Below are 11,631 nucleotides of genomic sequence, written 5' to 3' on the forward strand. Positions count from 1 at the left end.
GTCAAGTGCATAGCTGTTACCAAGAAGCAGAGCCAGAATCTCCTGGCTCTCTCTGAGGCTTCTCCTTGGCCTGTCCTCATTCACGAGGGTGGACCCCCACCAGGTAAACCAACCTGACCACCTCTCTGTGTGCAAGCCCACGGCTGGCTGATGGAAGCACGTCCTTGCAGGATCATCCATGGCTTCTCCTCGGCTGGGGTGAGGATGCCCGTTGTCCCCAAGCCAGGTTTGCAGGCAAAGTTCCTGTCCTGTGCAGGCACACAATTGGCAGCTTCCCTGGGGAGTGGGGGTTGGGGGGAGGGGTTGCACGGGGCTCTCCCCAAACCATGTCACCTTCTTTCCTCCTACAAGTCCCAGCCAGCCAGCCTGCCTTGCCCATGCTCTTTGCTAGAGAAGGTTCTAGGGAGCCACACGACTAGGATGGAGCTTCACAATATCCCTTAGGACCCGAGAACAGACAGCTCCTCCTGACTTCGATTCAGAGCAGATTAGGACAGATGCACATACCTTGCCCACCTTCAGGCTGGCCATACTATCTGGGGAGGTGGGGGCTGGAAGGGGGGAGGGCAATGTTTGCCAAGGCCTGTGATGGGCAGGAACTTCCAAAAGACAGGGTTGTTTGTGCTCACTTCGGCAGCACATACACCAAAAGACAGGGTTGGAGCCCTGGTTCCTTTGTTAACCAGCAGGGTGGCTTTCTCGCCCCCTCCAGGCTATTGTCTCCTCCAGAGTGAAATGGGGACTGGACGAGACAATTTCTACAGCCCTTTACGGCTCTAAGAGATAGCACAGTGAACATAAACTCAGACCACAGCTACCTAAAAGTCGCTGTTCCAAAGGGAGAGAGGGAAAGGAAGCACCACTGAAAGGTGTCTTTCTCCTCCCGGGGCTGTAGCATAATGCCTGGAAGTGACAGACATCTCTCCCTCCTTGTCTGAGGACCCTGGTGGAGTGAGCACCTCCTTTATGGTGCTGGGCATGATCACAGGGCTGAACATCAGCATGGAGTCCTGGGTTCTCTTTGTTCTGGGAGGAAACCTGAAGTTTACTTAATTTACGTAAATTCAGGGACCATCCCTCACCTGCCACTATGTGTGAGGTACCATGTGGAAGATACAGAGAAGTAGAAAATACAATCTTCACCCTCAAGGTGATTTCTAGCTAATCTGAGCTTCTTTTAGTTACTCAGTGCTCTTGTTTTTTCTTGTTTACTTCTAGGCCTTTGCACATGCTGTGCGCTCAGCCTGAAATGTTCTGTTTATCCCCATGCTGTGTACAGTTGTGCAGGTTGTAGACTGCATAATTCAAGATCTATTTACACAGGTGTGAATGGTGCCCTCAGAAATGTGCAGTGTGCAACCTGTACAACTGCGTAGCATGGCTTTGACTGTCATCTCTCCCCATTTCTATCTGGGGGTAGCTCATAGTCATCTCAGCTTTTGGCTCAGTCATTATATTTACTTTCTTTCTCTCTCTCCTTCTTTCTTTCTCTTTCCTCCCTTCCTTCCTTCCTTCCTCCTTTCCTACTTCCCTCCCTCCCTTTCTTCCTGTCCCTCACATTTATTGAGCACCTACTATCAGACCTGAGCTAGGAGCTGGATTTACAGCTGTAAAACAGATACGGTCCCTACCCTTGGAGCTTACCATTCTTGTGGAGTATTTATACTGCTCCTCTGTCTTCCCGGTCTGCACCTATGAATGCATTAGGTGCTTACTGATTGACTGACCGATGAATGGCTCTGACTTGGGGACCTTTTGCTCTAGAACACAGGGCCTTTGCTCTGGGCGGGGGGGGGGGGGGGGGGGAGGGTGAGTCTGAGGAGGGCAGGAGGGGCTGAGGAGACCAACCTGAAGCTGACTGAGCTAGAGTGCCCCTCCTCCCAGCTTCCTGTCCTCGGGAGCACCCTGGGGCATCTGTGAAGCTCATTAGTGCAGCCACGATTAATACGAGGCCCAGAGCAGGACTTCCCCCTGCCAGGGAGGCCACAAAGTTCCAGAACATCCCAGGGAGGAATGGAGCACCACCCAGGCCTGCCTCCCGGGGCTGCAAAACAATCCCTAATGAGTCCTCTCCAGGGGAGGGTGAAGTCACCTGCAAGGAGGCAGCTAAGCCTCAGGTGTTCTCCACAAGGCTTAAAATAGCCGGGCTCCCTCCACAAACACCTTCCAACACTGTTTAGGATGGCGAATGCCAGGAAACTAATGAATCTGAGCTTAGTGAATTAATTGTTGATGAAATAATATGAATAGTGTGCTTCCTGTTCATCAGTCTCTACAGAAATTAATTAGCCCCGCTTGGCAGCAAGCAGGATCAAATTTTCAACTTAATTTATGAATTTGGCCAAATTGTCTATGGGAAGCCTTGCCTGGAGGACCTTCCGTGGCTGCTTCGTGTCCGGACAGGCCTTGCCTTTCAGAGAAGACATGACTGCTTTAAGAGCTCCAACAAGAGAAGAGAGTGGGAGAGGGGGGTGGGGGGGAGGGAAGCGGGGAGGTTCACGCTCTGATTGTGAGACTCCAAGCAGCCTCCACATTCCCACATTGCTGCCTCAGCCTTCCCCTGCATACTGCTCGCTCAGGGAAGGTCTGTAGCTTCCTGAAGGGGGGAACGGCTCAGCAATGGGGCTGACTTGGGATCTAATTATTCTGAGCTGTGTGCACTCACTCAAATTGCAGGATGATGTGAAAGAAAATACCATGAGAAGTGTATTTTTTTTTTTTTTTTTTTTTGGACTATTGTAAAGTAGGAAGCAGGGCACTTCTTGGGCCTGGGAGACCCATCTGAGGACCTGGCTGTCATGAGGTGTGAATTAGCACCTCGGTCCTATCTGCCCCAGAATAGAGCCCGGAGGAACTCAGCTTTTGTCACCTGGGGGTGGGGGGGAGGGGGTTCAGGCTCTGACTGCACCTGGTGCCTACAAGAATCCCAAGCAGCTTGCCCCCGCTCTGGGCAGCTGAGAATCGGATGTAAACCTGGAAGCCGACTGCCAAATGATGCCAGTCTCTGAAACATTTCCGGGATGTGAATGCGTGTCTGTGTGTCTACATACTCTTGTTCCTAAAACACCAGTTTCTCAGGGAAAAGCCTGTGAACCACTGAGTTAAAACATGCGTGGGGAGGATAAGGGGATGTGTTCCGAGCTAACGCGCAAACTTCTAGGCAGGCTCAGCAGTCAGGAAAGGACTAGAGCCCCCACGGTCACTTCCACTACTCAGAACGAGCCAGTGGTAGCCCAGGTCATGGCTACACACTCGACTAGGCATGGGAGATACGGCAGGAACCAGGTTCTCAAGGCCACGCTCCCATGAAGCTTATTTTCTATGATGAGCACCAGACACAAGCTATCAGCATCTGGTTTCTGATTCCGTTGAAGCTTGGACTTGTTAACATTTTATTATGGGCCACGTTACTGAATTCTGGGTTCCAGACTGGTCTCTGTTTTTGTTTTTTGTTTTTTTGTTTTTTTTTTTTTAAAGATTTTATTTATTTATTTGAGACAGAGAGAATGAGAGCACATGAGAGGGGGGAGGGTCAGAGGGAGAAGCAGACTCCCCGCCGAGCAGGGAGCCCGATGCGGGACTCGATCCCGGGACTCCGGGATCATGACCTGAGCCGAAGGCAGTCGCTTAACCGACTGAGCCACCCAGGCGCCCTGGTCTCTGTTTTTAAAGCGAAACGCACATTGCCTGCGAGGCACGGACAATGTCATCTCCCTTGCGCGCGTGGGAGATGCTCGCAAATGTCCCGACAGGGAGTGATCTTCCAAAGGGAGCCGGAATTGGCCACCATTTCAAGACTTCGGAAGCCAGGGAAGGAAGCCTGTTTGCCCATGACATTGGCTGGCCATTCGTAGGTGTCCCTGAGAGGTTTGATTCTCGACTGAGAAGCGCATCAGATCGGGCTGCGCAGAAGGACTCACCCGTGCACCAAATCTGCGGCTACGGTCGGAAAAAGCCTGTTCCGTGGAGTGTGTTGGACCCCGAGCGAGTGCCTACCTCCTCCCTGGAGGCGTTTGCAGCTGCAACCAGACTACCCTTCCCTTTAGGAATTTGTGATGTTATTACCAGCTCACTCGGTGACCTCAGGCTGTGTCTGCCCTTTGTTTACCTTTGTGTTCCAACTGCCAGGTATATAATTCCGCAGGTTCCCTCAGGTAGCTCCTTGGGAGAAGGTAGATTGCATAAATAAAGGTGTGTGTAGGGATCGGACGTGCTAGAGAACCGAAGCATGGCCTCCCTTTAGCCCGGCGTCCCCACTGCCCCGAAGCACGGTTCCATATCGAGCGTCCTTGGCTTTGCTCGTCCTTGACCTTTACCCACCCAGGGCCTGTCTCCTGAGCCACTTCTCCCCCCTTCTCAAACTAAATGCCACACACGTCAGCCCACCTCCGTAGGGCTGCCCACGCCGCTCTTGAAATGATCCCCTCTTGCAGATTTCCGGGTCCTCAGGGAACACCCGTGCATTCTTTTTCTTTTCTTTTTTTTTTAAAGATTTTATTTATTTATTTGAGACAGAGAGAATGAGAGAGAGAGAGCACATGAGAGGGGGGATACCCGTGCATTCTTAATCTTTTTGTGTCCACTGTCATCTTCACACTGAAGCGAGACTCCGTATGCGTCTGCTCCACTCTGGGAACATTTGAGGACAAATTACTGTTTATAGAATATGGTGAGATTTAATGCAAGAGGTCTTCGTGTTAAGTCCGATTGTGCTGAGTAGCCTCAGTTTTTTCTTTACTGAAAGCAAATAAGCAGTGATTCTCCTTGGTGCCCCAGCGCCCAGAAATGTGATCTCGTATGGTCTTTCCACCTTCCCTCTCTCTCATTCTTTCTGCTGTGTATATATTATCCAGCATAGAAGGTGGAGACCACAGTTGACCGTGAGAGTCAGGAGACCAGGGTTCAAATTCCAGCAGAGAGACCCTGCCGCAGCTTCAGTTTGCTCAGTGCTGGACTAGAAATAATAGTATCTGTCTTGCCCACCTCCAGGACAGCTGTGAAAGTTCAATGAGTTGGTATACGTGCAGGTGCTTTAAAATGGTCACCCCAGGGGCGCCGGGGTGGATCCGACCGTTGAGCATCCGACTCTTGGTTCCGGCTCAGGTCATGATCTTGGGGTCCTGAGATCGAGCCCGGTGTCGAGCTCTGCGCTTAGTGTGGAGTCTGCTGGAGATTGTCTCCCTCTCCCTCCGCTCCTCCCCCTGCTTGCGCACACACACTCTCTCTCTCTCAAATAAATGAATAAAATCTTTTAAAAAATAAAATACATAAAAGGGTCACCCCAGTGCATTCACTGTGGGAGATTCTCCGAGCCGCACATACAGCATGTGTGTATCTGTCAAACTGCAGTAAAGTTATTTGCAAGTTAACACTTCGTACAGACATTTCCAATTGTATTGTTATTAAGCTGTCATTGAGGGAAAAGATGAAAGAACACATTAAAGTTGGCTGTAAGTCATTAACACAGTCCTGAATAGATGTTGAGTTCATATGGGACCTAACCGTTTCAGTGCCTAGGGACAACTCCGCATTTGGTTAATTATTACTTCATAATCTCAGTGTTTTAGCTTTACCGTGGTCAAATACAAAAGATCCACCTTTTGGTAATCTGGAGACTTGCACTGGAAGTAAAATTTAGGAGCTCTCTGTGGGAAAGTATGTGCTCTAGTAAAGTGATTTCTCTTACTCATATATATTTTATTTTATCTTTGAAATAATGACTGGGATATAGGAGCTATTATAATTGTTTGGGTTGCAAAAATGAACTATTGGGAGCTCATCAAGATAAAAAGCACAACCAAGGAAACAGTCGACAAAACCAAAAGACAACCGATGGAATGGGAGAAGATACTTGCAAATGTCTTATCAGATAAAGGGCTAACATCCAAAATCTATAAAGAACTTATTAAACTCGGGGCACCTGGGTGGCTCAGTCCGTTCAGTGTCTGCCTTCAACTCAGGTCATGATCCCAGGGTCCTGGGATCGAGTCCCACATCAGGCTCCCCGTTCGGTGGAGAGTCTGCTTCTCCCTCTCCCTCTGCCTTTCCCCCAGCTTGTGCTCTCTCTCTCTCTCTCACTCTCTCTCTCTCTCTCAAATAAATAAAAATTTAAAAAAAGAACTTATCAAACTCAACACCCAAAGAACAAATAATCCAATCAAGCAATGGGCAGAAGACATGAACAGACATTTCTCCAAAGAAGACATCCAAATGGCCAACAGGGAAAAATACTCAACATTAAAAATACTCAACATCACTCGGCATTAGGGAAATACAGATCAAAACTGCAATGACACACCACCTCACACCAGTCAGAATGGCTAAAATGAACAAGTCAGGAAACAACAAATGTTGGCGAGGATGAGGAGAAAGGGGAACCCTCCTACACTGCTGGTGGGAATGCAAGCTGGTGCAGCCACTCTGAAAAACAGTATGAAGGTTGCTCAAGAAGTTGAAAATCGAGCTACCTTACGACCCAGCAATTTCACTGCTGGGTATTTACCCCAAAGATACAAATGTAGGGATCTGAAGGGGCACGTGCACCCCGATGTTTATAGCCGCAATGTCCACAATAGCCAAACTATGGAAAGAGCCCAGATGTCCATCAACAGATGAATGGATAAAGAAAAAGTGGTATATATATAAAATGGGATACTACTCAGCCAACAAAAAATGAAATCTTGCCATTTGCAATGACATGGATGGAACTAGAGGGTATTATGCTAAGCAAAATAAGTTAGAGAAAGATAGTTATCATATGATCTCACTCATGTGGAATTTAAGAAACAAAACAGAGGATCATAGGGGAAGAGAGGAAAAAATAAAACAAGATGATATCAGAGAGAGAGACAAACCATGAGAGAATCTTAATCATAGGAAACAAACTGAGGGTTGCTGGAGGGGAGGCAGGTGGAGGGATGGGGTCACTGGGTGGTGGACATTGGGGAGGGCACGTGATGTAATGAGCACTGGGTATTATATAAGACTGATGAATCACTGACCTCTACCTTTAAAAAAAGAATTTTAAATATATATATATATAATTGTTTGGGTTTTATTCATTTACCACCATATACTCAGTGCCTTGTAGAGTGCCTGACCAGCTGTCCCCATTTGCTTGAGAACAAGCAGGTTCGTGAGATGTGGGACTTGCATTGCTAACTCCAGGAATGTCCTGGGCAACCTGAGAGGGTTGGTCACGCTGCCCAAACACAGAGGGCGCTCATGTGTTCATGCATGGAAGGCAGGCGGGCAAGGAAATCAGGAATCAATTTTGGTACCATGACACCCTCCTTTCCTGTAAATTTTCTAAAAATGACACACATGTACATATTATAAATGTTTCAGTATTCACCGCTCTGCACTTGGAACACCGTGGTGGGATAAAGTGGCCTCATATAAGGTGGCCAACGCTTGGCAAACACTGCAGGGTTGGGACCACGGACAGATGCACAGATGTCTTCAGGTGTCTTTAGATCCAGGTGTCCCAATTCTTCCCTCCCAATGGAAGGATTTAATTCAAAGAAAGAACCATAAACTGGGGAGAAGGTACTGTCAAAGTCTCACTCTAGCCTTCACCGCTGCTCAACTAGATTCCAAATGCTGAGTTGGGGGTGGATGTGGTTTTCTGGGCCAAAGGCACACGGGGCTGGAAGAGGCCTTGCAGAGCCCACCAGCCCCTCTGCCAGCAATGGGAGAAGTAAGTGGCGGGGCCAGTATGGGACCACCCTCCTGACTTCCTGTGGGGCGGGCATCGCACCTCCCCTGCTGACATTCCCTTTTATTTCACTTCTCTTGGCCTTCATGCCTTCCGCCTGGGGCATTTTGATCAAACTCTGAAACCACATGTTGGGTTTGAGGACTCCACGTGGCTCCAGGCATGTGAACCTACCTCTAGTCCAAACCTGATTGCCCCCACCTGACTCGACCCCCACCCCAACTCTCCTCAAAACTGGATACCGTCCGGGTCTAAGGAGGGTGGCTGAGAATAAACAGTACAAAAGTATTTCTTACCCACTGATCTCCAACGACCAGCATTGGTTTTCTTTACCCTAACTTAGGGGTAAACACTGAAGAACAATAAGACCCTACGAACTGGCTACCCTCTGCACTTCGTCTTCGGCGTGACTGTGGGAACAGAAGTGAACGCAGTGGATGTAAGGAACAAGTGGGTGCAAAGACCAGAGGATTCACATAGAAAACTAGTCTCAAAATCAAGAGTTAGTAAACTCAAAATAACAAGAGTAATGCATTAAAGGACACCGCGTGACCTGTGAGGGACTGAATGTGAGTGTCCCCCAAAGTCGTGCACTGAAGCCCTAACCTCCGGTGTGATGGAATGGGGGGGGTCTTTGGGAGGTGACACCAGAGCTGTCTCCCCACCACGTGTGGGCTCAACCAGAAGGCAGCCATGTGCAGGCCAGAAAGAGACCCCTCACCAGACGCCGAGCCTTCCCAGACCTTCAGCCTCCGGAAGTGTGAATGTCAGACTTTGGCCTCCAGCGCTGTGTAAGTCGCCCACCACAGAGCAGACTACCAATGACCACACAATTCTTCCAGCATCCTGGCCTCTCGGCTTCTTGACCTCTTGTTTCGTGGGACCTTGGCCTCCATGCCTAAACCACCCAGGGCCGTGGCCACACCCTGGGGCAGTGACACTCAGCCCTGACTGCACGTCAGACTCAGCTGGGAAGCTTGGACTTCGCCACAGCCCACTAGAATCAGAATATTCCTCAAGGTGGATGGAAAAGTCCCAGGGGTACGGAATGCCACAGGAGTAAACCCACTGAAGTACATTCAAATCAATAAAAAGACAACCTCGTAGAAAAATGGGCAAAGCAGGGGTGCCTGGGTGGCTCAGTCAGTGAAGCGTCTGCCTTCGACTCAGGTCATGATCCCAGGGTCCTGGATCGAGTCCCACGTCGGGCTCCCTGCTCAGCAGGGAGCCTGCTTCTCCCTCTCCCTCTGCCACTCCCCCTGCTTGTGCTCTTCTCGTTCTGTCAAATAAATAAATAAAATCTTTTTTAAAAAATGGGCAAAGCATATAAACAAGCAGAAATAGAAGACGTACAGATGGCTACTAAATGTGTAGAGAAATGTTTAACCCGGCTAGGGGTCAGGGAAATGTAAAGATTTTTCTTTAAAGATTACGATTTTGGCAAAAATCAAAAACACTGACAATATCTAGTGTTAGTCAAAGTGGAGGGCACGTTCTCATAAAATCTTCTAACATATATATCCTCAGATCCAGAAATGTCATTTGTGGTTGATGTGTCTTATAAAAACAATCACATAAGTAGACAGTTATTTACGCTCAAGTACATAGGGCTGGTTTTTATAGCACTATTTGCAACAGTGTAAAAATTTAGTAATTATAGGAGAGTTCAATAATTGTGGCACATGCATGTAGGAAAAAGTGCTCAGCTACCAAAAGAACAGGGAAGACGTGTGAGTACTAACCATGGGAGATAAGTTGCCATACACATACATACGTACCGATCATATGGAGGAAATAAAGCGAATTTCAGAATAATACATGTGGTATGATCTCATTCTTGTTCAAAAACTCTTCTCAGTACACATATATATTTGCATCTGCATAGAAGACTGTCTTGATGATGGACTCTGAAAAACAAACTGAGGGTTGCTGGAGTGGGGGGGTGGGAGGGATGGGGTGGCTGGGTGATAGACACTGGGGAGGGTATGTGCTCTGGTAAGCGCTGTGAATTGTGCAAGACTGTTGAATCTCAGATCTGTACCTCTGAAACAAATAATGCAATATATGTTAAGAAAAAAAAAAGGGGGGCACCTGGGTGGCTCAGTCAGTTAAGCGGCTGCCTTCGGCTCAGGTCATGATCCCAGGGTCCTGGGATCGAGCCCCACGTCGGGCTCCCTGCTTGGTGGAGAGTCTGCTTCTCCCTCTCCCTCTGCCTGCCTCTCTGCCTACTTGTGCTCTCTATCTCTCTGTCAAATAAATAAATAAAATCTTTAAAAAAAAAAGAAGAAGAAGAAGAAGAAGGTAGCAGGAGGGGAAGAATGAAGGGGGGGAAATCGGAGGGGGAGACGAACCATGACAGACGATGGACTCTGAAAAACAAACTGAGGGTTCTAGAGGGGAGGGGGGTGGGAGGATGGGTTAGCCTGGTGGTGGGTATTGAGGAGGGCACATTCTGCATGGAGCACTGGGTGTTATGCACAAACAATGAATCATGGAACACGACATCTAAAACTAATGATGTAATGTGTGGGGATTAACATAAGAATAAAAAAAAATTTTTTTAAATAATTTAATGATGCATATAGAAATTTTTAATGGTGTTTGCTTGGAAAAATAAATGACTGTTAAATACAAAAAAAAAAAAAAAAGAAGACTGTCTTGAAGATCTTTTAACAGTAATCACCCTTAGGGAATTGGAAAGGAGAGTGGGGACTTTTGCCTTTTACTTTATATTTTGTGGCTGTTTTTACAATAAACACATATGCGCTATTTTTGTAATGTAAATAGTCTGGTGTGAGTTCAAACAGAAGCTGGGGCTGTTTCAGGACCATCTCTTTACCCTCATTTACATTTTTAAAAAAATCTTTTCAGAGAATCTCACAGCTAGGAATATTTTGGGAAAGGGGGCTGATTTCTTCATGTTCTTTTTTAGAATTATTCTCAGATTTGGAAAAGATTGCTCTGCAGTTGATTCCTTGCTGGTAGAGAAACTCCCAACCTGGCTATTTTGCCATCGATGTTTCTTTTTTTTTTTTTTAAGATTTTATTTATTTATTTGAGAGAGAGAGAATGAGAGACAGAGAGCATGAGAGGGAGGAGGGTCAGAGGGAGAAGCAGACCCCCCGCCGAGCAGGGAGCCCGATGTGGGGCTCGATCCCGGGACTCCGGGATCATGACCTGAGCCGAAGGCAGTCGCTTAACCAACTGAGCCACCCAGGCGCCCGCCATCGATGTTTCTGTTATGTGGATGTTAGGAGACTCTTCTGTCATCAGAGAATGAGAAGGATAATGACATCATACATGGGGCCAGACCCGGGGAGTAACGTAGGCATGCCACAGAGCTGGAGACCCGTGTTCTAAGCATAATGTTTCCCATGTCAGAGAGGATAAAGAGAATCCAGAGATGATGCTAGGGTAGTACATAGGTCTCGCCTCACAAACACCTCCCATCCATCCACTGTGATGTTTGGGGACAAGGTTGTGAAGAGCCTGAGGCCATATTGTGGCTCAACTGGAAAGCTCTCCAGATCAACCAGTGACATCTGCGGGGACGCAGGAAGGGAGGGTGGAGACAGGCATGGTGAAATGCCCACAGGAAAGAAGCAAGAATGAAGAATGACGAAAGTTCATCACTAGGGTGAAAAATGTGGTGGTTAATTCTTTTCCATTTTTCTCCATAAAGAACGAATAAACAAAGCGCATTCCACTCTCGTAACGCTAACTTAGAGTTCACAGTAGTAATCCCATGACTTCTCTCCGACCGTGCCGTCCAGCATCACGGTGTGGCTAGTCAGATATCTGAGTTCTTGCAACAGGCACGTGCAACTTGGAAACACCGACCTGAGCTAATATCGAATTCCGGTTCTCTTAATAAAGAGTTCTTCAGAAATTCTCCTTTACTGGCTGATGAAAAT

This window comes from Mirounga angustirostris, unplaced genomic scaffold, assembly GCF_029215605.1.
Source record: "Mirounga angustirostris isolate CCGP_5_RB_7025 unplaced genomic scaffold, mMirAng1.0.hap1 SCAF_9, whole genome shotgun sequence".
Classification (NCBI taxonomy): Eukaryota; Metazoa; Chordata; class Mammalia; order Carnivora; family Phocidae; genus Mirounga; species Mirounga angustirostris.